General features: G+C 37.6%; 1 long non-coding RNA gene across 1 annotated transcript; it reads left to right on the top strand.

The window, feature by feature from the left end:
• Nucleotides 1–1404: 1404 nt before the first annotated feature.
• On the top strand, nt 1405–5959 carry LOC118487270. Its single transcript, XR_004881132.1, has 3 exons — nt 1405–1797; nt 3448–3450; nt 5949–5959. It is a non-coding gene; the product is annotated as an uncharacterized LOC118487270 (long non-coding RNA).
• Nucleotides 5960–21267: the final 15308 nt, after the last annotated feature.

The following is a 21267-nucleotide window of genomic DNA, read 5'->3' on the forward strand; positions in this document are numbered from 1 at the left end:
CATGTGTAAAAATAGGTACGTCAGCATAAAAATGCTTGTGAGATACATAGGTTTTGTGAAAATGGGATTCATGACTTGAGTTTAAAGAAAACGTTTAATAACAGTCAGTCATGAACCTTGTAATTTGCTTTGTCTTGTAAATCATAAAAAAATGGTAAAATCAGATGATATGTAAAAATAAGAGAACACTGTGTGGTTAAATGGATAACCATGTAAAATGAGTTTGTATAAGATAAGTCGTTTGTAAATCATTGTCTTGTGAAAAGTGTGTTATTTGTATAAAATGTTATATGACCTAAATTGAAATGATTCAAATAACGCTACGATATGTGATACCATACAAACACTTATATATAGGAAGTACCCGTGGCGTATCCACCATGCTTGTATCATATTACACCCGCCTCGTTACTTAAGTCACTTACGCAAACCAAACCACCAATATAGAATGTTCATGTTTAAACCAACAGTCCAAGGTTATTGTATAACTCAAGTTAAATGTAAACCATGTAATGTATAAACAAAAGTTATGTATGGTAAGTGAAATGAGATTTCCTAAACCACAAGTAAAAATTGTACAAAACAAGGTGTTTGAATAAATCAAAAGTTATGCTTTGTAAAATAATGTAAGGTTAAACGAATAACCTTATAGTAGCATATTAACAGTATACTTTGGATTTGTAAATAACATATTAAAAATATGTTTTGGTTTGTTGATAAAATGCATAGGTTGGTTCTGTACAATACCACACATGAGAGTATATCAAACTATACTTTTTGGGAGTATATCAAAATATACTATAAAGGTGCGATTTAAGAATTCATTCAGACCTAGTGCATCAAACTACACCTTTGAGACTATAAGGATACCACAAAGGAAATCCCTATTTGGATGGAGAAACAAATTGGTTTCAGACATTCCATGACAACAGGAATGGGGTGTCTAGTCCTATAGCGCTATATCATACTACCAATCGGTCTGGTGAACAAAATAAGTACTATTCCAACAATTACTTTTGTAATCTTTGAGAAATCAGTGTTTAAACCATAGATAGTCATTTAGTTTGTCAAAAGATAAATACTAACATGTATAATCAATTATACTTTGAAATCATGAAAATAACAGATAGGTACACATGCTTCACCCCAAAACAGTTGAAAACAGTAAAAGAGGGGAACTATGTACTCACCTGAGATTGCTTAGAAGTTCTTGTATGATAACCAAACAATGCTAGAGATTACGGAATATCAGACGGCACCTAATAGGTAGCTATGTTAATATATCGGACCAAATCGGAAGGATCGGATAGTATGCGGGTTCGTATACCAAACGAGTATGGAGACTCGTGTAATATGGTTTAACAAAGCCTACATACTAAAATGAAACTTAACCTAAGTGCTTGCGACCCATCACGACCCGTTTAGGTAGCTTATTGTCACGGAGTAACTTCTGACTCACGTGTAGCGACTTAGACTTGATCTAAGTTAAGCTTTTGTGCCCAACGATGATAAGGTTTTGTGGGAATCAAGTGATGATTGCAAGTGTTGCTTACAAAGAAACAACTTAGTATTGATTACACGATGTTTACAAAGGAGAGTTTACAAGTACAAGTGTGGTAACTTGTTAAGATGTTGGGTTATGTTTACGCAGCGGAAGTCTTTTGTGAGAATCACAAGGACAAGTTTTGTAGTGCAATACTACAACAAAGATAGAGTTTTGATTACTTGAACAAGGTTACAAGTGAGAGTGATTACAACAAGTTGGGTTATGAATGAGTTATGAGAGGTAATGTGGGGGTGATTACAAATGATGCCTCTCATCCCTATTTATACTACTACAAGATCCTCTAGATTATTCTAAATCTAGATAAATCTAGACAACAAAATATCAAGGCTGATTTCTAGAGTATTCCTTCAAAATATCAAGTAATTCTAAGTGTCTTCATGAAGATTCTAGATTGTTCTTTGGCTGTAACTTTTGGGCAGATTTATGTAGCCTATTCCGGACCCTTCCGAGCTCCTTCACGGCTGGTCTAGGACCTTCTAAGGGTGTCAAAACGTTCCAATATTGTATGGGCTGTTCTGGAGTCATCCGGGTGGCCCTTGACGTTTCTTTAGTGTTCCGGAAACTTCCGGAATGCTGAAATTTTGAGTTGAAATTTTGCGGGGCGTGACATCATGCTACCTTACGCGTCGTTCGCGTAGAACGCGTCTGGAACGCCTAACATCGTGACCACAAGGTATAACCTCGAGAGGTTATAGCTATGGTCACCTAACGTGTTTGGTCGGATCCTAATGATCGACCAAATGGGTCGGGTTCGAAAGTATAAGCGATGGTTTAGATCGCTTACCTTACGACCCTATATACGCACTATACTAAAAGTGACGAGCTAAGCATGTTAGAACATGCTTAACTAAGTTTAGAAAACAGGTTTGGCATCAAAGCAAACGGCTTTGATGCTCACGAGTAGTTTGGTTACAAAATATGCAAGAATGCACATTTTGGGCGAAACTACGACTCGTCACTGAGCCTAGATAACGTGGTAATCAGTAGGTATAGTCACTACGGACTATAACCATCGTGATCACGCTCACGTTATGAAGTTCCATGAACTTCGGGTTGACCATAGGCTGGTCAATGCAGAAAGTCAACAAAACGTTGACTTTCAAACTCGAAAAGCGAATAAAAGAACGAAAGAATACTTACGGAGGGTCCCCGAATGCTAATCTAGATCAAAATGGCTCAGGTATGAAACAATGGTTCCAACTTAGAGCCTTTAGATCAGATTGTGTGAGATTTTAGCAAAATGGGGGGGGGTATTTATAGGAAAAGCATAACCGTTAGGATCGTTTATCGAATATCGTGCCATGATCTCGTCCATACACTTGTCACAATGTTGTGGTTACTGAAAATGGCCCTTGGCTCTTGATTGGGTGAAAGGGCATTGCCCCTTGAACGAACGAAAGGCCAACTGCAAGTGGATTCAGTGAATCTGCTGTACTGGGGACTCCTTACGGACCGTATGGGTTTTGGCTTACGGTCCGTAAGCCCTTAGTTTGGCAGATTTACAGTTTTGGTCCCCGCAGCTCCAAAACTTGGTATTTGATGCATTTTTGACACGTTTAAGCCCCGTTAACCCCATTTCAAAGCTCTAAAATGATGTTAAAGTATAGGGAACTTAAAATGTGCTAAAAAATATCTCGGATGTCGGTTCGTTTGGCCGTACGGTCGCGATGTTCGGTTAATTACGACGGAATGCACATAAGCGCGAAAGACGATCCAAATTGCGCGACGAATGGATTTTTCTCATGCCATACACTAAGGCATAATATAAGGATGCTTACATAAATTGTTTGGATGTCCGGATGTATTCAGAACGTAAGTTATGCGCGAAAGTGCAAACTTGTGCACTTTTTGACACTTTTAGTCCCTGAATGATCCAAAAGTTTGTTTTAGCATACCAAACACCTCAAGGCCTATTTCTAAGCTATGTAAAGGATATTTATGGTATGTTTAACTTATGGACATGTTCCGGAATGTTCGTTACAGTTCAAATTGGCATACTTTCGCAGTTTGTCAAGTTTAGTCCCTGTAAGCGAATTAACTTGTTTTTGCCATACCAAAGCCTTCAAAACTTATTTCTAAGTTATGTAAAAGTTATTTAAGGTATGTTAAGCCTATGTCACTATTCCGGAGTGTTCGTTGGATTAAACTGGTTATTTTTACGCATCAGAGCGCGTATAACCTTCCAGAGAGCGATTTAAAGCTTAAAATCGAACAAGATTTGATGTGTGCAAATGATACACATATTTTTACGAATCCCAAGTATGAGATACAATATTTCATTGTTTTGGAATTTGTTTGATGGTTGAAGTGACACAGGTGTCACAGTCTCCCCTACTTTAGGAAATTTTGTCCCGAAATTTAATTCTAGAGGAAACTTGTGAAGACAGCTGTGACGGTTTCGCCTTCTAATAGATCCCTTGAACCCTTAAGTAAAACTCGGGGCCATGTTAGGACTCTTAGCGAATTTGTTAACCCTCAAAGTGAATTCCTTGTAATAATAAAACATGGAATTTTGAACTACGGACAGAAGAACGTTTCTTATGAAGACTTATCATAGGAAACTTGGTGTGTGATTGAGATCAGAATTGGGGGAGCGTGAGAATAAATGACATTGGTCGAGGTCCGAGACTTCTCCCGTATCATTATTCTTGTCACTAGGTCTTAACACATGATGAAGCTTCCTATGGCTCCTGTGCACTGAATTCCATAATTATGTAGGCCTCCATAATTACGTAATTCCTTGCACAGTCCGCACAGTCCATTTCATAATGCGTAGGAAAAGTTACTTGAATAAACATGAAGCGATTTGACTAGACCACCAAAGGATCCTTTTAATTAGATCAACGAACGATCTTTTTAACTAGATCAACACATGATCTTCTTAACTAGGCCGTCGTACGATCTCTTTAAATAGACCACTTAAGGGATCATTTTTAGTTACATCATCACATGATATTTCTAATCAGATTTTCAAGGTCAATCTGTTTAAGCAGACCATTCAAGAGGTCCAATTATAGAATAATACTTTATAACCAGAGGGACTTAACTACAATGTTGAAATCCATTAAGGGTTTAAGATAGTATCTTTGGATATCCTATTATGAATCTCTCATATGAGATATGAAAGATTCTATGAGGATTTGGATGGATCATATACAACCACAAAACATGTAAGAAAGCACATAAGCACAAATTTAGTTAACTTGATTCTTTATTTTGTTACCTTTAGGTATGGATATTCAAAGCACACTATGTAACGCCCGGCTCTTTTGTACTTTCCATTTATAGAAAGTTTTGTTCGTATTTCTATTTTCGGAAACTTTGTATTCTTGTAATCGTTTCCTTCTTTGTAATCATTGTCAAACCGAGACTTGGATCATTAATGAAGCTTATATTTTGTTACATCTATGTTAAACGCATTCTATGTATACTCGTATGTTCGATTTGGTGAATCAATCTATGTTTAGTCGTGATTCTTGGAAACTATGTGCGAAACTTGTAATTAATCTAAACTTATGCATGGAACGTATTTAGAACGAGAACGACATTTGATTTGATACTTATTCGCTTAATTATACTTGGTTTATACTCCTTGTACTTGGGTTTACCTTAAAATATGCTTTTGTGACAAGAATGGCCCTTAAAACACCTTAAAAGCATCAATTACACAACTTCAGGGGCCAAATTGTAAAAAATGAAACTTACCCAGAACCACAAATGGCTCACGGCCCGCGTGAACTTAGCCTGAAACCTCAGGCGGGCCGCGTGGGGATGCCAGATCGGGAAAAAACACAACAGCTGATTATCTACGCGAATTAGCACGAAATCCTAAGTTCTAACACTCCCCAATCACCATTAAGCCACCTCTAAACACCTCCAATCATGCTCAAACTCTTCCACTATAAATATACACCTTCTCCAAGCATTTCTACACTTTCAACACTCTCAAATCACTCCAAACTCACTCTCAATTCAGCTGTAAATCTGCATTTTCGGACAGATTCATACTCTTGCACAAAAGTGAGTATAACTTGCTCATTTCTTAACGAAATCACTCGATTCTTCTTCCTACTTGCTTGGATAATCATGGGGTTTGATTCCTTGACTTCTCCTTGGAGAAATCAGACCTGGAATTGCTCCGAAATTGTCCACAAACTTTCTGTTTTGTTTCAAGTTCTTCAAAAGTTTGTTTAAACTCATCCAACTTGTGTCTAACACATCTCAAGCCTATGTCCTAATGCTTACAACCTCTCTTATGGTTGGTAAAGCTTAAAAACAAGGTTAAGACACTATAAATCAGAGGTTAAAACCTCAAATACTTTCTGTTTTATTAGGGTATTTCACCCACAAGTCATGTTAAAGCTTGGTTCTTGATGAGAAGTGATTATGGAACAACTTGGGTTGTTCCAACATAAAATCCTCACATGATTTGATGATTTCTCTTTAGTTAGATTGTTTGTATTATTGTACTAAACCTAATTCGTGACCCTCCTTGGTTGTCTTTACATCAAGTGAAGTGGTGAACATTCAAGGGGTCCCTAAATGGGAGCATGTTCTTCCTACCCTATACATGACATTCATGAATGACTCGAGGTACCTAAACGAAGATCATAATCTTCTACCTCCTACTTGAAATATTGAACTTAATAATATGTAATACTTAATATATATACACACACATTCGAACCTTTAATATTAAACTTGTGTTTATATGTTAAAGTAGTAGAATGACATCTAAGACTTAACACTCCAAGTATGATTCTAATGGGCTTACTACCCATGAAATACGATATTACCCTAGTGGTTACGTAGTGTCATATAAGAGTATAAGTCAAGGATGATTAATTTGATATCCTACTTTATGCTATGTTAAACTCCAAATTATAATCTTCCGTTATACGCCAAACTCACACACCTACGTTTCCTCGTGTAGAAGGACAAGGTGCTCCAAACTAATTCATCCACCAAACCGCTCTCGGAACTTCAAGTCAAGACTTGTAAACCGTGAGTATACTCGAACCCATTTTACTTTTAAACACTTTGGGTGCAACATGTATTCTATATTAAACGCACGTGACACTTGAAACTTATTTGAAACATGCTCTATCCTTTTAAACATGAAACTTGTGAAACTTGAGACTATTTTGTGCTATGTGAACGTTTAATCTTTGTGTGTAGTTCCGCCTTAACAATGGTAGCGCTATAGGGGTAATGCACCTCCCCGTTAGTCTTTGGGGTATTGTTAGGAGGAGACATATTAACCTCCCGTGAAACTTTGGGTTAGGTACTTTAACGCATTGGAAACTTGGGCTATCACTTGGACTGCGTAAACTAGCATGGTTGAAACTATTTTAATATGTTCATGTTGGACACGAGTTTTTATTCTATTATGCTATGTAAACAAACTTGTATACTCGCTCTTTGCTTTTGCATTGAAACTCTATTTTAATACATGTTGCAGGTTGATTATTGAAGTATGGATGATTGATGAAACAACTTTAGGGTGGGCTAGATACACACCTAAATTTATCTATTTTTTTGTTATGTTATTTGTTGAAACAGTGTTGTTATTTCCTTTCGAATTTGTATGACATTTAGTTTTGAAATGAAATTTGAATTTAATTAAATATTGTCACATAGTGTTATGACGTCTCTAGCAATCTTTACACACTTCGTCTCATCCCGATGTTTCCGCCATCGGTTGGGGTGTGACAGATTGGTATCAGAGCCATAACTATAGGGAATTAGGAAAATTGCCATGCTTTTTCCCTAATCTATAGTTCTAGGAATTTTGCCTCTTATTTGTTGTTTAAAACTTTTGTACTCTACCATGCATGCTTCCTAGCTATACTTCTTGTTGATTAAGTTTATGTGCCTTTCCTAAGGCTAACACTAATACACTTATGCTATTTTTATGCTCTTATAACACCAACGAGAAGAATTTACCAAAATAGGCGTGAAACCCACAATTTGGTAAACGACTCTCATTCTACCTTTAATCTATTTTGCACGAAATTTCACCATTAAGCTAGGAGTGACATCCACAACTTAATGGTAATTTCCATTTCAACTCTAGTGGACCCTCGTCAAAGTGTCAAAATTTTATTTTGATCGACGAGTACCAACCACATTTAGGGTACGAAATCGTCAAGTTAGGGGTGAAGCCCGCATCTCGTCGATTAAGTCCCATTCCTCGATTTTTATTCTCGCCAAAGTCCCGAGTGTTTCAATCATTTAGAGATGTGTAGTAACCGGAAGGGTAAGATACCGTTAATCGCTTCTCGACGAGAGTATCTTACTTATAGGCCAAAGCACAATATCTCTAATTCGAAAGAACTTTCGACCCACTTTGGAATAGTCGACGTTTCTCTACCCGAAACAATCCAATGTTTTATTGAGCCTCTCTTTTATGTACCTCAATTTATATGTGATTTTTATACTTGAACGTTCATTCATTTCCAAATGTCGTTTTAATCATTTCGCACGTTATCGCAATCACAAACAATAATAATCCCTCGTGAACAAACTAAATTTACAATGCTTCCGTTTATTCATGTTATGCTATGTGGAATTCATGACTATGCTACATGAAACGTTTAAACTTTTATGCTATGTAAATCAAATTGAAACTTTTATGCCATGTAAATCAAATTGAACCTTTTATGCTATGTAAATCAAGTTGAACCTTTATGCTATGTGACTCTTTATGCTATGTGATCAATTCCATTTTTTTAAAAACAAACATTATGACCAAGTCTCATCTATTCCCTCTTTTCGAATTCGAATTATTTTTGAAATTTCACTTTTACACATATATCGTACAAATACTTTATCTTACATTTATACATTATTCACATACATGATTTCACTTAATTTTATTTATACCCCTTGTAACAATAAATGGAGACATATCATCAGGGTGGGAGTGATTTCCTTACCTTGACGACTAACTCCGTTTCTTTTCCCAACTTACAACGACCGCGCCAACGAATTAGGGGTGATTCCCTTACTTAGGTGATCGTTACCAATATTTTCCTTAATAGACTATATTACGTAAACATGATCACGTTTATGTCTAAATCGTTTATCATTAGCCAAATCTCTATTTATTTCAGCATGCATTGTTTATATGAGCGAATTCCTTATCCTACAATATATATATATATATATATATATATATATATATATATATATATATATATATATATATATATATATATATATATTTTTATATAGCTCACACACACGAAATTCTTAACCTTTACCATAAACGCTTATTCTTCGATTTTCAAAATTTACAAAATGCTACTTATCAACCTAGTTGGGTTAATAAATCCATTGCCCATGAAATTTTGTATTCAACGTAACTATTGAAACGACTCATCTTATGTCTTTAAACTAGAAATTTTCTATTTTCAATTTGGAATCAAACCGACTTTTTCACGCACACCTACAAAATACAACCAATGTTATTCAATCATCTACTAAAATTTCTTTCAAAATCAGTAAAATGTTTTATTAAAGACGCTTTTTCAACAATTACTAAGATCGTATACCAAAATCCTTTTCTTACGAATCAACGTTGTCACAAAAAAAAATCTCTAAAATTCGAATTTCTTCTTTAATGCAAGATCATTTAAAACGATGCAAACTTATTTACTTCTAGAACCTTTCAACCATTATTCAATACGTCAATTTAATTTAAAATGTGTGGGCACGGAAACTTCATAATAACCAACCATCTCCAACGTTTGTAAATCCTTTTTAAAACAAGAGTAGCATTTCCATTCTTTTACAAAGTACAATTCACATAATCAATAGATGTTTTACACTCTCCTTACATTCACAAACTAGATGCTACGTTCCATGACAACTCAATCTATTTTGATTTAATTAAACGTCACGCTCTGCTCAAACAACTATATATGTATATCATTTTATGTGCTTTAGTTTATATCTCGTGTCAATTACACTTATACCCTCATTTTGTTTTTGTACTCAAAACTTCTCGGCCTTTTACATGCTTAAATTCGTATGTTACGATTAATACCACACACAAAATTATTACTTATTACACTCATATCCATATTCGTATTTATGCATCTTACGCTTACACATTTATGTTTATTTTCATAATCATATACGTATTCATACACTTTACATTATACTCATGTTCACAAATTATACATTTACGCCATACTTATGTCCAAGTTTATATTCATGTAATACAATTATACTTACACTCACAATTACGTTGCGCTAATATTCATATTCGTGTTTATACTCATATATCCTACTTGTACCTGTACCTATACAACTATGCTTAAACTTATATTCACATCCATATATTTACCTCATACCAATACAATTATGTTTATACTTAACTTCATAGTTATACTCGCATTTATACAATTTATGATAGACTCATACTTATATATATACTCTCATTTATACGATTTACGTTTATGCTCACGCTCATTCGTTTATGCTCAAAATTGTACTCACATATATACTCATACTTTTACTCATACTCCTGGCATGCGTTTTGTGTTTATGCTCCCGTGCGTGTTCGTATTTAAACTTATACTAGACTCATGCTTTTTACACAAAATTTATACTTTCGCACTATACGCGGGCGAAACCCGAGGGATTCGCTTACGTTGTTATACTATTTGGAACACAAGCGTGCTTATATGCTATGCCTCTATGCACGCAATCTTATTTTTAGAATTTATTTATACCTTAATTCATACGCAACTAGTACAAGTTATGCGGATCATGTGACGATCAATGTAATCGCGGGTGCACACGGGATTATAGTGATAGTCGTATGAGAACCATAGAGTGTACTATTGTGTATGGTAAGACACGGAACGTAACATGACACCGGATACGAAACGGACGTCACATGGTCAAAACATGGTGGATACGCCGCTGGTACTTCCTATATATAAGTGTTTTCACCATGTTACCAAACTCTCGTAAAACGTGCCATGAGAAATTCAGTGTTTTGAAGACCTTTTGGACCTTATACAAACTTTAAGCAACTCACAAACGCATTATATCCGATTACCCATGACGAGACTTCATCTTTAACACGCTACTTTCGTCTATCTACTACTTATATCATTCATATACATGCATTCGTTTATTAAGAATCAATCATCCGCTTCTATACTTCTAGTATTCTCCATTATTTTTGTCTTTTATACGAACCTCGTTGACAATCAAGTCTGTTAAACTGTCTTCCGATCCTTAATTCTTATATAGACGTACTTAGTAGACCATTATCACATTATTCAAAATACTAGGCCTTGTCGTTTTCCAAAACTTCATACCTCTCAAAACGTTTCAAATTTTCAAAGTCTCATTTCTTAATAATCACCCTATTGTCAAAACTTTTTCAAGCCTACGTCTTCCTAAATTTCGGGACGAAATTTCCTAAAGGAGGGGAGACTGTAACACCCGGCTCTTTTGTACTTTCCATTTATAGAAAGTTTTGTTCGTATTTCTATTTTCGGAAACTTTGTATTCTTGTAATCGTTTCCTTCTTTGTAATCATTGTCAAACCGAGACTTGGATCATTAATGAAGCTTATATTTTGTTACATCTATGTTAAACGCATTCTATGTATACTCGTATGTTCGATTTGGTGAATCAATATCGACCGCTACCTAAGAGAAGATAAGTAGTTCTTCTATCGTTCAAGGGCAAGGGGTTTAGTCGTGATTCTTGGAAACTATGTGCGAAACTTGTAATTAATCTAAACTTATGCATGGAACGTATTTAGAACGAGAACGACATTTGATTTGATACTTATACGCTTAATTATACTTGGTTTATACTCCTCGTACTTGGGTTTACCTTAAAATATGCTTTTATGACAAGAATGGCCCTTAAAACACCTTAAAAGCATCAATTACACAACTTCAGGGGCCAAATTGTAAAAAATGAAACTTACCCAGAACCACAAATGGCTCACGGCCCGCGTGAACTTAGCCTGAAACCTCAGGCGGGCCGCGTGGGGATGCCAGATCGGGAAAAAACACAACAGCTGATTATCTACGCCAATTAGCACGAAATCCTAAGTTCTAACACTCCCCAATCACCATTAAGCCACCTCTAAACACCTCCAATCATGCTCAAACTCTTCCACTATAAATATACACCTTCTCCAAGCATTTCTACACTTTCAACACTCTCAAATCACTCCAAATTCACTCTCAATTCAGCTGTAAATCTGCATTTTCGGACAGATTCATACTCTTGCACAAAAGTGAGTATAACTTGCTCATTTCTTAACGAAATCACTCGATTCTTCTTCCTACTTGCTTGGATAATCATGGGGTTTGATTCCTTGACTTCTCCTTGGAGAAATCAGACCTGGAATTGCTCCGAAATTGTCCACAAACTTTCTGTTTTGTTTCAAGTTCTTCAAAAGTTTGTTTAAACTCATCCAACTTGTGTCTAACACATCTCAAGCCTATGTCCTAATGCTTACAACCTCTCTTATGGTTGGTAAAGCTTAAAAACAAGGTTGAGACACTATAAATCAGAGGTTAAAACCTCAAATACTTTCTGTTTTATTAGGGTATTTCACCCACAAGTCATGTTCAAGCTTGGTTCTTGATGAGAAGTGATTGTGGAACAACTTGGGTTGTTCCAACATAAAATCCTCACATGATTTGATGATTTCTCTTTAGTTAGATTGTTTGTATTATTGTACTAAACCTAGTTCGTGACCCTCCTTGGTTGTCTTTACATCAAGTGAAGTGGTGAACATTCAAGGGGTCCCTAAATGGGAGCATGTTCTTCCTACCCCATACATGACATTCATGAATGACTCGAGGTACCTAAACGAAGATCCTAATCTTCTACCTCCTACTTGAAATATTGAACTTAATAATATGTAATACTTAAATATATATACACACACATTCGAACCTTTAATATTAAACTTGTGTTTATATGTTAAAGTAGTAGAATGACATCTAAGACTTAACACTCCAAGTATGATTCTAATGGGCTTACTACCCATGAAATACGATATAACCCTAGTGGTTACGTAGTGTCATATAAGAGTATAAGTCAAGGATGATTAATTTGATATCCTACTTTATGCTATGTTAAACTCCAAATTATAATCTTCCGTTATACGCCAAACTCACACACCTACGTTTCCTCGTGTAGAAGGACAAGGTGCTCCAAACTAATTCATCCACCAAACCGCTCTCGGAACTTCAAGTCAAGACTTGTAAACCGTGAGTATACTCGAACCCATTTTACTTTTAAACACTTTGGGTGCAACATGTATTCTATATTAAACGCACGTGACACTTGAAACTTATTTGAAACATGCTCTATCCTTTTAAACATGAAACTTGTGAAACTTGAGACTATTTTGTGCTATGTGAACGTTTAATCTTTGTGTGTAGCTCCGCCTTAACAATGGTAGCGCTATAGGGGTAATGCACCTCCCCGTTAGTCTTTGGGGTATTGTTAGGAGGAGACATATTAACCTCCCGTGAAACTTTGGGTTAGGTACTTTAACGCATTGGAAACTTGGGCTATCACTTGGACTGCGTAAACTAGCATGGTTGAAACTATTTTAATATGTTCATGTTGGATACGAGTTTTTATTCTATTATGCTATGTAAACAAACTTGTATACTCGCTCTTTGCTTTTGCATTGAAACTCTATTTTAATACATGTGGCAGGTTGATTATTGAAGTATGGATGATTGATGAAACAAGTTTAGGGTGGGCTAGATACACACCTAAATTTATCTATTTTTTTGTTATGTTATTTGTTGAAACAGTGTTGTTATTTCCTTTTGAATTTGTATGACATTTAGTTTTGAAATGAATTTGAATTTAATTAAATATTGTCACATAGTGTTATGACGTCTCTAGCAATCTTTACACACTTCGTCTCATCCCGATGTTTCCGCCATCGGTTGGGGTGTGACACACTAGGAATCCAATCCATGGATTTCATTTGGTACTTTAGTGATTTTTAAGGATCTGTCTACAAAGATAGAGGGATTCTCAATAAGAGTTTGACTTTGTTTCTTAAAAGAAACGAGAGTTTAAGGTTCTTGGGGAGATCACAAGTGATCATAATATGATAGAACCATACGAGTAGTTTGTCTTTGGGTTGACATCATAAGGTTTCATCAAGCACTCATACAAACGCATAAATTTTGCAGAAATAAAAACAACAAATCTTTATTTATGTAACAACGGAATTGTATTGAAGTGTCAAAAGATAACAACCAAGGAAACACAAAACACTAATTGTTCACTGCTGCATCATTGTTCATATTTGCCTCATTGATGTTGAACACTCGTCCACGCGCTGGAGGTGTGTTAACAAGCCTTGGGCAATTGTTCCTGTAGTGGGTAAGGTCACCACAGTTATAACATGACCCTGGAGGGAACCGTGCTTGAACAGCAGCAGGGTTTGCAGCAGCTTGATTTGCATAACGACAAACATTGATCAAATGTCCCAACCGCCCACAGTGGGTACATTTGTGACACTGCTCTTGCTCTAGATGATGACGGTTGCATTTGTTGCACAAAGGTGCGGTACCAACATAGTTTTGTCTTTTACGAGGTTGTGCTGGCTGGTTCGGTGCAACTTGTTTGTCTTGAGCAGTTACAGCGTAGCTTTGAGAGGCTTTGCGCTTCTTCTTCTTGGACACCTCAGCATTTTCTTCCTTTGGTTCCACATGAGCAGTCTTGTCAGATGGTCTTAAGTCGCCCTTCCGAAACAGCTTGCGCTTCCTGATATGGGATTCAGTCAGAGTGGCAGCCAATTCAATGGCTTGTCTGACAGTAGTAGGGTTGCTGCCAGTAACGATATCCTAAACTACGTCAGGAAGCCCATAAATGTATTTCTCAATCGCCTTATCCAGAGGCGTAACCATAGTAGGGCATAACAAGCTCAATTCCTCATAACGGTCAGTATAGGCTCGATGTTCCCCACTGTCTTGCTTTAAATCATCAAATTCCCTTTCTAGAGCCCTAAGCTCATGACGAGGACAGAATTCCTTCATCATAAGAGCCCTAAGCTCGGCCCAAGTCTGTGCTAATGCAACCTCAGCACCGCGGTCTCTCACAACCCCGTTCCACCACGTAAGAGCCCTCTTCTGAAACACACTCGAAGAAAACTCGACCTTGCGATTTTCAGGACACTGAACGTGACGGAAAGTATTCTCAATGCTCTCGAACCATTGAAGAAGCCCAGTTGCTCCCTCAGAACCACTAAACTTGAGTGGTTTAGCCGAGTTAAAAATCTTGAAATTGCATGGAGCATTGTTGTTGTTGATGGCTTGAGTTATTTGAGCATAAAGACTTGGGAAGGCAGCAGCCATTTGCTGCGCGATAATTTCCGCCAGTTCGGCATTCGCCATCTGATTGTCGCGTCGAGGAGGCATTCTAAAAGAGGAAACATGAGAGGAAACGAGTGAGAGAATTAGACGAAAAGAATGAGATGAAACAAATCTGATGAAAGCAAGGATAGTGGTCATTTGTTTGTTACTACAAAGCAACAAACGACCTGGGTGATTAATCAAAGCAAATAGGTCAAAAATAATGTATCACGAAGACATGCTCGCCTATAAGTGGACACTCACCCCAAGAGTTCCCAGGTAAGAGTGACTGGTCCGATCATGAGGATTTGTACGAACACTCAAGCCTTTAGACAGAAAACTCAGGGTACAGGCACCCACCCTTCCAGTTTGCATGTGTTCACATTATTTAGACCAACTTTGACGGGATTTTGAAAATTCAAAGGGGTTCAAAACCTTATAACAGAGGGTTCAAAACCTAGTAATCAATCATCCTAGAACAGATGATTAGTTTTCAAAGCGGTTTTGAAATTTATGTCCTTGTTGGGGTCGTCGCCTAAGGATAGGTGACAATATTGTTTTATGACTAAACGCAAGTAAACTCGCGTTAGGGTCCTAGGAAGGTTATAGACTAGGTCAAAGCATTACTAATAACCTAATTCCCTATAACCATTGGCTCTGATACCAACTTTTCTGTCACACGCCGACCACGTGGAACAACAAAACGTGGCGGAAACGTCGGGGAGTGTTGTAACAGAATCATTGTTTCATAACACATGGAAATTGAAATATTGTTTTATTGATTAAATGGACTCATTGTTCTAATACAATCAAATAAGTACAACTATGATCTTCCATGTTTTAAAGTTGCTAAGGCACGAGTCCATCCTAAATGTAGCATATGTCAACAATCATCTCAAGACGGCACCTGAAACATGTGTAAAAATAGGTACGTCGGCATAAAAATGCCTGTGAGATACATAGGTTTTGTGAAAATGGGATTCATGACTTGAGTTTAAAGAAAACGTTTAATAACAGTCAGTCATGAACCTTGTAATTTGCTTTGTCTTGTAAATCATAAAAAAATGGTAAAATCAGATGATATGTAAAAATAAGAGAACACTGTGTGGTTAAATGGATAACCATGTAAAATGAGTTTGTATAAGATAAGTCGTTTGCAAATCATTGTCTTGTGAAAAGTGTGTTATTTGTATAAAATGTTATATGACCTAAATTGAAATGATTCAAATAACGCTACGATATGTGATACCATACAAACACTTATATATAGGAAGTACCCGCGGCGTATCCACCATGCTTGTATCATATTACACCCGCCTCGTTACTTAAGTCACTTACGCAAACCAAACCACCAATATAGAATGTTCATGTTTAAACCAACAGTCCAAGGTTATTGTATAACTCAAGTTAAATGTAAACCATGTAATGTATAAACAAAAGTTATGTATGGTAAGTGAAATGAGATTTCCTAAACCACAAGTAAAAATTGTACAAAACAAGGTGTTTGAATAAATCAAAAGTTATGCTTTGTAAAATAATGTAAGGTTAAACGAATAACCTTATAGTAGCATATTAACAGTATACTTTGGATTTGTAAATAACATATTAAAAATATGTTTTGGTTTGTTGATAAAATGCATAGGTTGGTTCTGTACAAAACCACACATGAGAGTATATCAAACTATACTTTTTGGGAGTATATCAAAATATACTTTAAAGGTGCGATTTAAGAATTCATTCAGACCTAGTGCATCAAACTACACCTTTGAGACTATAAGGATACCACAAAGGAAATCCCTATTTGGATGGAGAAACAAATTGGTTTCAGACATTCCATGACAACAGGAATGGGGTGTCTAGTCCTATAGCGCTATATCATACTACCAATCGGTCTGGTGAACAAAATAAGTACTATTCCAACAATTACTTTTGTAATCTTTGAGAAATCAGTGTTTAAACCATAGATAGTCATTTAGTTTGTCAAAAGATAAATACTAACATGTATAATCAATTATACTTTGAAATCATGAAAATAACAGATAGGTACACATGCTTCACCCCAAAACAGTTGAAAACAGTAAAAGAGGGGAACTATGTACTCACCTGAGATTGCTTAGAAGTTCTTGTATGATAACCAAACAATGCTAGAGATTACGGAATATCAGATGGCACCTAATAGGTAGCTATGTTAATATATCGGACCAAATCGGAAGGATCGGATAGTATGCGGGTTCGTAAACCAAACGAGTATGGAGACTCGTGTAATATGGTTTAACAAAGCCTACATACTAAAATGAAACCTAACCTAAGTGCTTGCGTCCCATCACGACCCGTTTAGGTAGCTTATGCTACCTTACGCGTCGTTCGCGTAGAACGCGTCTGGAACGCCTAACATCGTGACCACAAGGTATAACCTCGGGAGGTTATAGCTATGGTCACCTAATGTGTTTGGTCGGATCCTAATGATCGACCAAATGGGTCGGGTTCGAAAGTATAAGCGATGGTTTAGATCGCTTACCTTACGACCCTATATACGCACTATACTAAAAGTGACGAGCTAAGCATGTTAGAACATGCTTAACTAAGTTTAGAAAACAGGTTTGGCATCAAAGCAAACGGCTTTGATGCTCACGAGTAGTTTGGTTACAAAATATGCAAGAATGCACATTTTGGCCGAAACTACGACTCGTCACTGAGCCTAGATAACGTGGTAATCAGTAGGTATAGTCACTACGGACTATAACCATCGTGATCACGCTCACGTTATGAAGTTCCATGAACTTCGGGTTGACCATAGGCTGGTCAATGCCGAAAGTCAACAAAACGTTGACTTTCGAACTCGAAAAGCGAATAAAAGAACGAATGAATACTTACGGAGGGTCCCCGAATGCTAATCTAGATCAAAATGGCTCAGGTATGAAACAATGGTTCCAACTTAGAGCCTTTAGATCAGACTGTGTGAGATTTTAGCAAAATGGGGGGGGTATTTATAGGAAAAGCATAACCGTTAGGATCGTTTATCGAATATCGTGCCATGATCTCGTCCATACACTTGTCACAATGTTGTGGTTACTGAAAATGGCCCTTGGCTCTTGATTGGGTGAAAGGGCATTGCCCCTTGAACGAACGAAAGGCCAACTGCAAGTGGTTTCAATGAATCTGCTGTACTGGGGACTCCTTACGGACCGTATGGGTTTTGGCTCACGGTCCGTAAGCCCTTAGTTTGGCAGATTTACAGTTTTGGTCCCTGCAGCTCCAAAACTTGGTATTTGATGCATTTTTGACACGTTTAAGCCCCGTTAACCCCATTTCAAAGCTCTAAAATGATGTTAAAGTATAGGGAACTTAAAATGTGCTCAAAAATATCTCGGATGTCGGTTCGTTTGGCCGTACGGTCGCGATGTTCGGTTAATTACGACGGAATGCGCATAAGCGCGAAAGACGATCCAAATTGCGCGACGAATGGATTTTTCTCATGCCATACACTAAGGCATAATATAAGGATGCTTACATAAATTTTTTGGATGTCCGGATGTATTCAGAATGTAAGTTATGCGCGAAAGTGCAAACTTGTGCACTTTTTGACACTTTTAGTCCCTGAATGATCCAAAAGTTTGTTTTAGCATACCAAACACCTCAAGGCCTATTTCTAAGCTATGTAAAGGATATTTATGGTATGTTCAACTTATGGACATGTTCCGGAATGTTTGTTACAGTTCAAATTGGCATACTTTCGCAGTTTGTCAAGTTTAGTCCCTGTAAGCGAATTAACTTGTTTTTGCCATACCAAAGCCTTCAAAACTTATTTCTAAGTTATGTAAAAGTTATTTAAGGTATGTTAAGCCTATGTCACTATTCCGAAGTGTTCGTTGGATTAAACTGGTTATTTTTACGCATCAGAGCGCGTATAACCTTCCAGAGAGCGATTTAAAGCTTAAAATCGAACAAGAGTTGATATGTGCAAATGATACACATATTTTTACGAATCCCAAGTATGAGATACAATATTTCATTGTTTCGGAATTTGTTTGATGGTTGAAGTGACACAGGTGTCACACAAATGATCGCCTTCCTTGTGTTTTGTCGATGTTTTCAATGCCTCTTTTGTTTTTCCAATTGTCGACCTCACTCGTTTCTCATGTTTCCTTGTTAGACAATGCCTCCTCGACGCGATGCTCAAACCGATGGTCGAACTTTTACTGCTGAGGAAGTCGCAGCCCTTGTCTCTCAGCAAATGGCTGCTGTGCTTCCAGGCATTGTGACCCAAATCCACGAGTTATACAACAAAAACAATAATAACAACAATAATGCACCGTGTAATTTCAAGAATTTCAATTCTGCGAAGCCGCTTAAGTTTTCTGGGTCGCAAGGAGCAACTGTGCTCCTGCAATGGTTTGAAAGTATCGAGAGCACATTCAGACACGTGCAGTGTCCGAATGAGCGTAAGGTTGAGTTTGCATCTAGTGTGTTCGAGAAGCGAGCTCTTACATGATGGAACGGAGTGATGCGTGATAGGGGTGCCGAAGTGGCACTAGCACAAACTTGGGAAGAGCTCCGAGATTCGAGCTTTGGAACGGGAATTCGATGATTTAAAACAAGACGGGGGAGAACACCGTGCTTATACGGATCGATTTGAGGAGTTCAGTTTGTTATGCCCCACTATGGTTACCCTGCTGGATAAAGAAATCGAAAGGTATATCGATGGTTTACCCGATTCCATTCAGGACATTGTGACTGGCGTTAATCCTACTACAGTCCGTCACGCGATCGAGTTGTCTGCTACCCTGACTGAGTCTGAAGTCAGGAAGGGTAAACTTACCCGCAAGGGTGATAAAAAGAAGTCAACCGATTCTGACAAGGAAAGGGTAAGGGTAAGAAATGTGAGTCGTTGAAGAAGTCAAGGAAGCGCAAGGCTTCCCAAAATTTTGCTGTCACCAATCAGAACCCTCAGAACCCACCGACTCAATCTCCTGCAAAGAAAGCATATGCTGGTACCGCACCTCACTGTGCTCGATGTAATGGTCACCATGTTGCCCAACAGGCCTGTAAACAGTGTGCTACGTGTGGTAGACTTGGGCATTTGGCCAACATTTGTCGTTTTGGTCAAGATCAGGCTGCTCAGGTTCCAGCACAAGCTCAGGGGAATGCTGCAAGATTCCCACATGGTTCGTGTTTTAATTACGGAGAAATGGGTCATTTCCGCAACAATTGCCCGAGATTGGTAAACATGAATGGTAATGCGAATGTCAATCTGAATGTCAACACGAACGCGAATGTAAATCCCGCTCGTGGACGAGCATTCAATCTGAACGCGAATGAGGCGAGGGCGGACAAAGAAGTTGTTAACGGTATGTTCCTTGTTAACAATCAACTTGCATCTGTTCTTTTCGATTCTGGTGCCGATAGGAGTTTTGTTTCGTTATCCTTTGAGCCTTTACTTGCGATACCTAGAACTAAACTGAGGAAGCCCTTATCTGTCGAAGTTGCTACTGGTAAACCTCTCGTACTTGATTCTGTTCTTCGTGGTTGTCAATTGAACCTCGATAACCATCTTTTCCCTATCGACCTCGTACCGATGCAACTTGGGAGTTTCGACATTATCGTGGGGATGGATTGGTTAACCAAACATCATGCTGAGGTGGTTTGTTTCGAAAAGATCGTTCGTATTCCTCATTCTTCTGGTGATGTCCTTGAGGTTCATGGCGAGAAACCATCCGTTGGTTTGAAACTCATGTCGTGTACGAAGGCCCAACATTGTATACGAAAAGGATACGTTGCTTTCCTGGCACATGTCACCGAGGAGAAAGGCAAGAACAAGAGTATTCAGGATATTCCGATTGTTCGGGATTATCCAGAGGTGTTTCCTGATGAAGTGCTTGGTTTGCCTCCAGTTCGTCAAGTTGAATTTCATATTGACCTTGTACCCAATGCTAACCCGATTGCGAAAGCACCTTATCATCTTGCACCGTCTGAGATGCAAGAGTTATCGAAACAGCTTCAAGAGTTATCTGATAAAGGATTCATCCGTCCGAGCTATTCACCTTGGGGAGCTCCTGTCCTCTTTGTGAAAAAGAATGATGGATCTTTTCGAATGTGTATCGATTATCGTGAGCTTAACAAGCTTTCCATCAAGAATCGATATCCCCTACCTCGAATCAATGATCTCTTTGATCAGCTGCAAGGTGCTACCTGTTTTTCCAAGATCGATCTGCATTCTGGGTATCATCAGCTTCGTGTATTCGAAGAAGATATTCCCAAAACTGCGTTCCGCACGAGATATGGACACTACAAGTTCACTATCATGCCCTTTGGTTTGACAAATGCTCC

This window comes from Helianthus annuus, chromosome 2 (assembly GCF_002127325.2).
Source record: "Helianthus annuus cultivar XRQ/B chromosome 2, HanXRQr2.0-SUNRISE, whole genome shotgun sequence".
Classification (NCBI taxonomy): domain Eukaryota; kingdom Viridiplantae; phylum Streptophyta; class Magnoliopsida; order Asterales; family Asteraceae; genus Helianthus; species Helianthus annuus.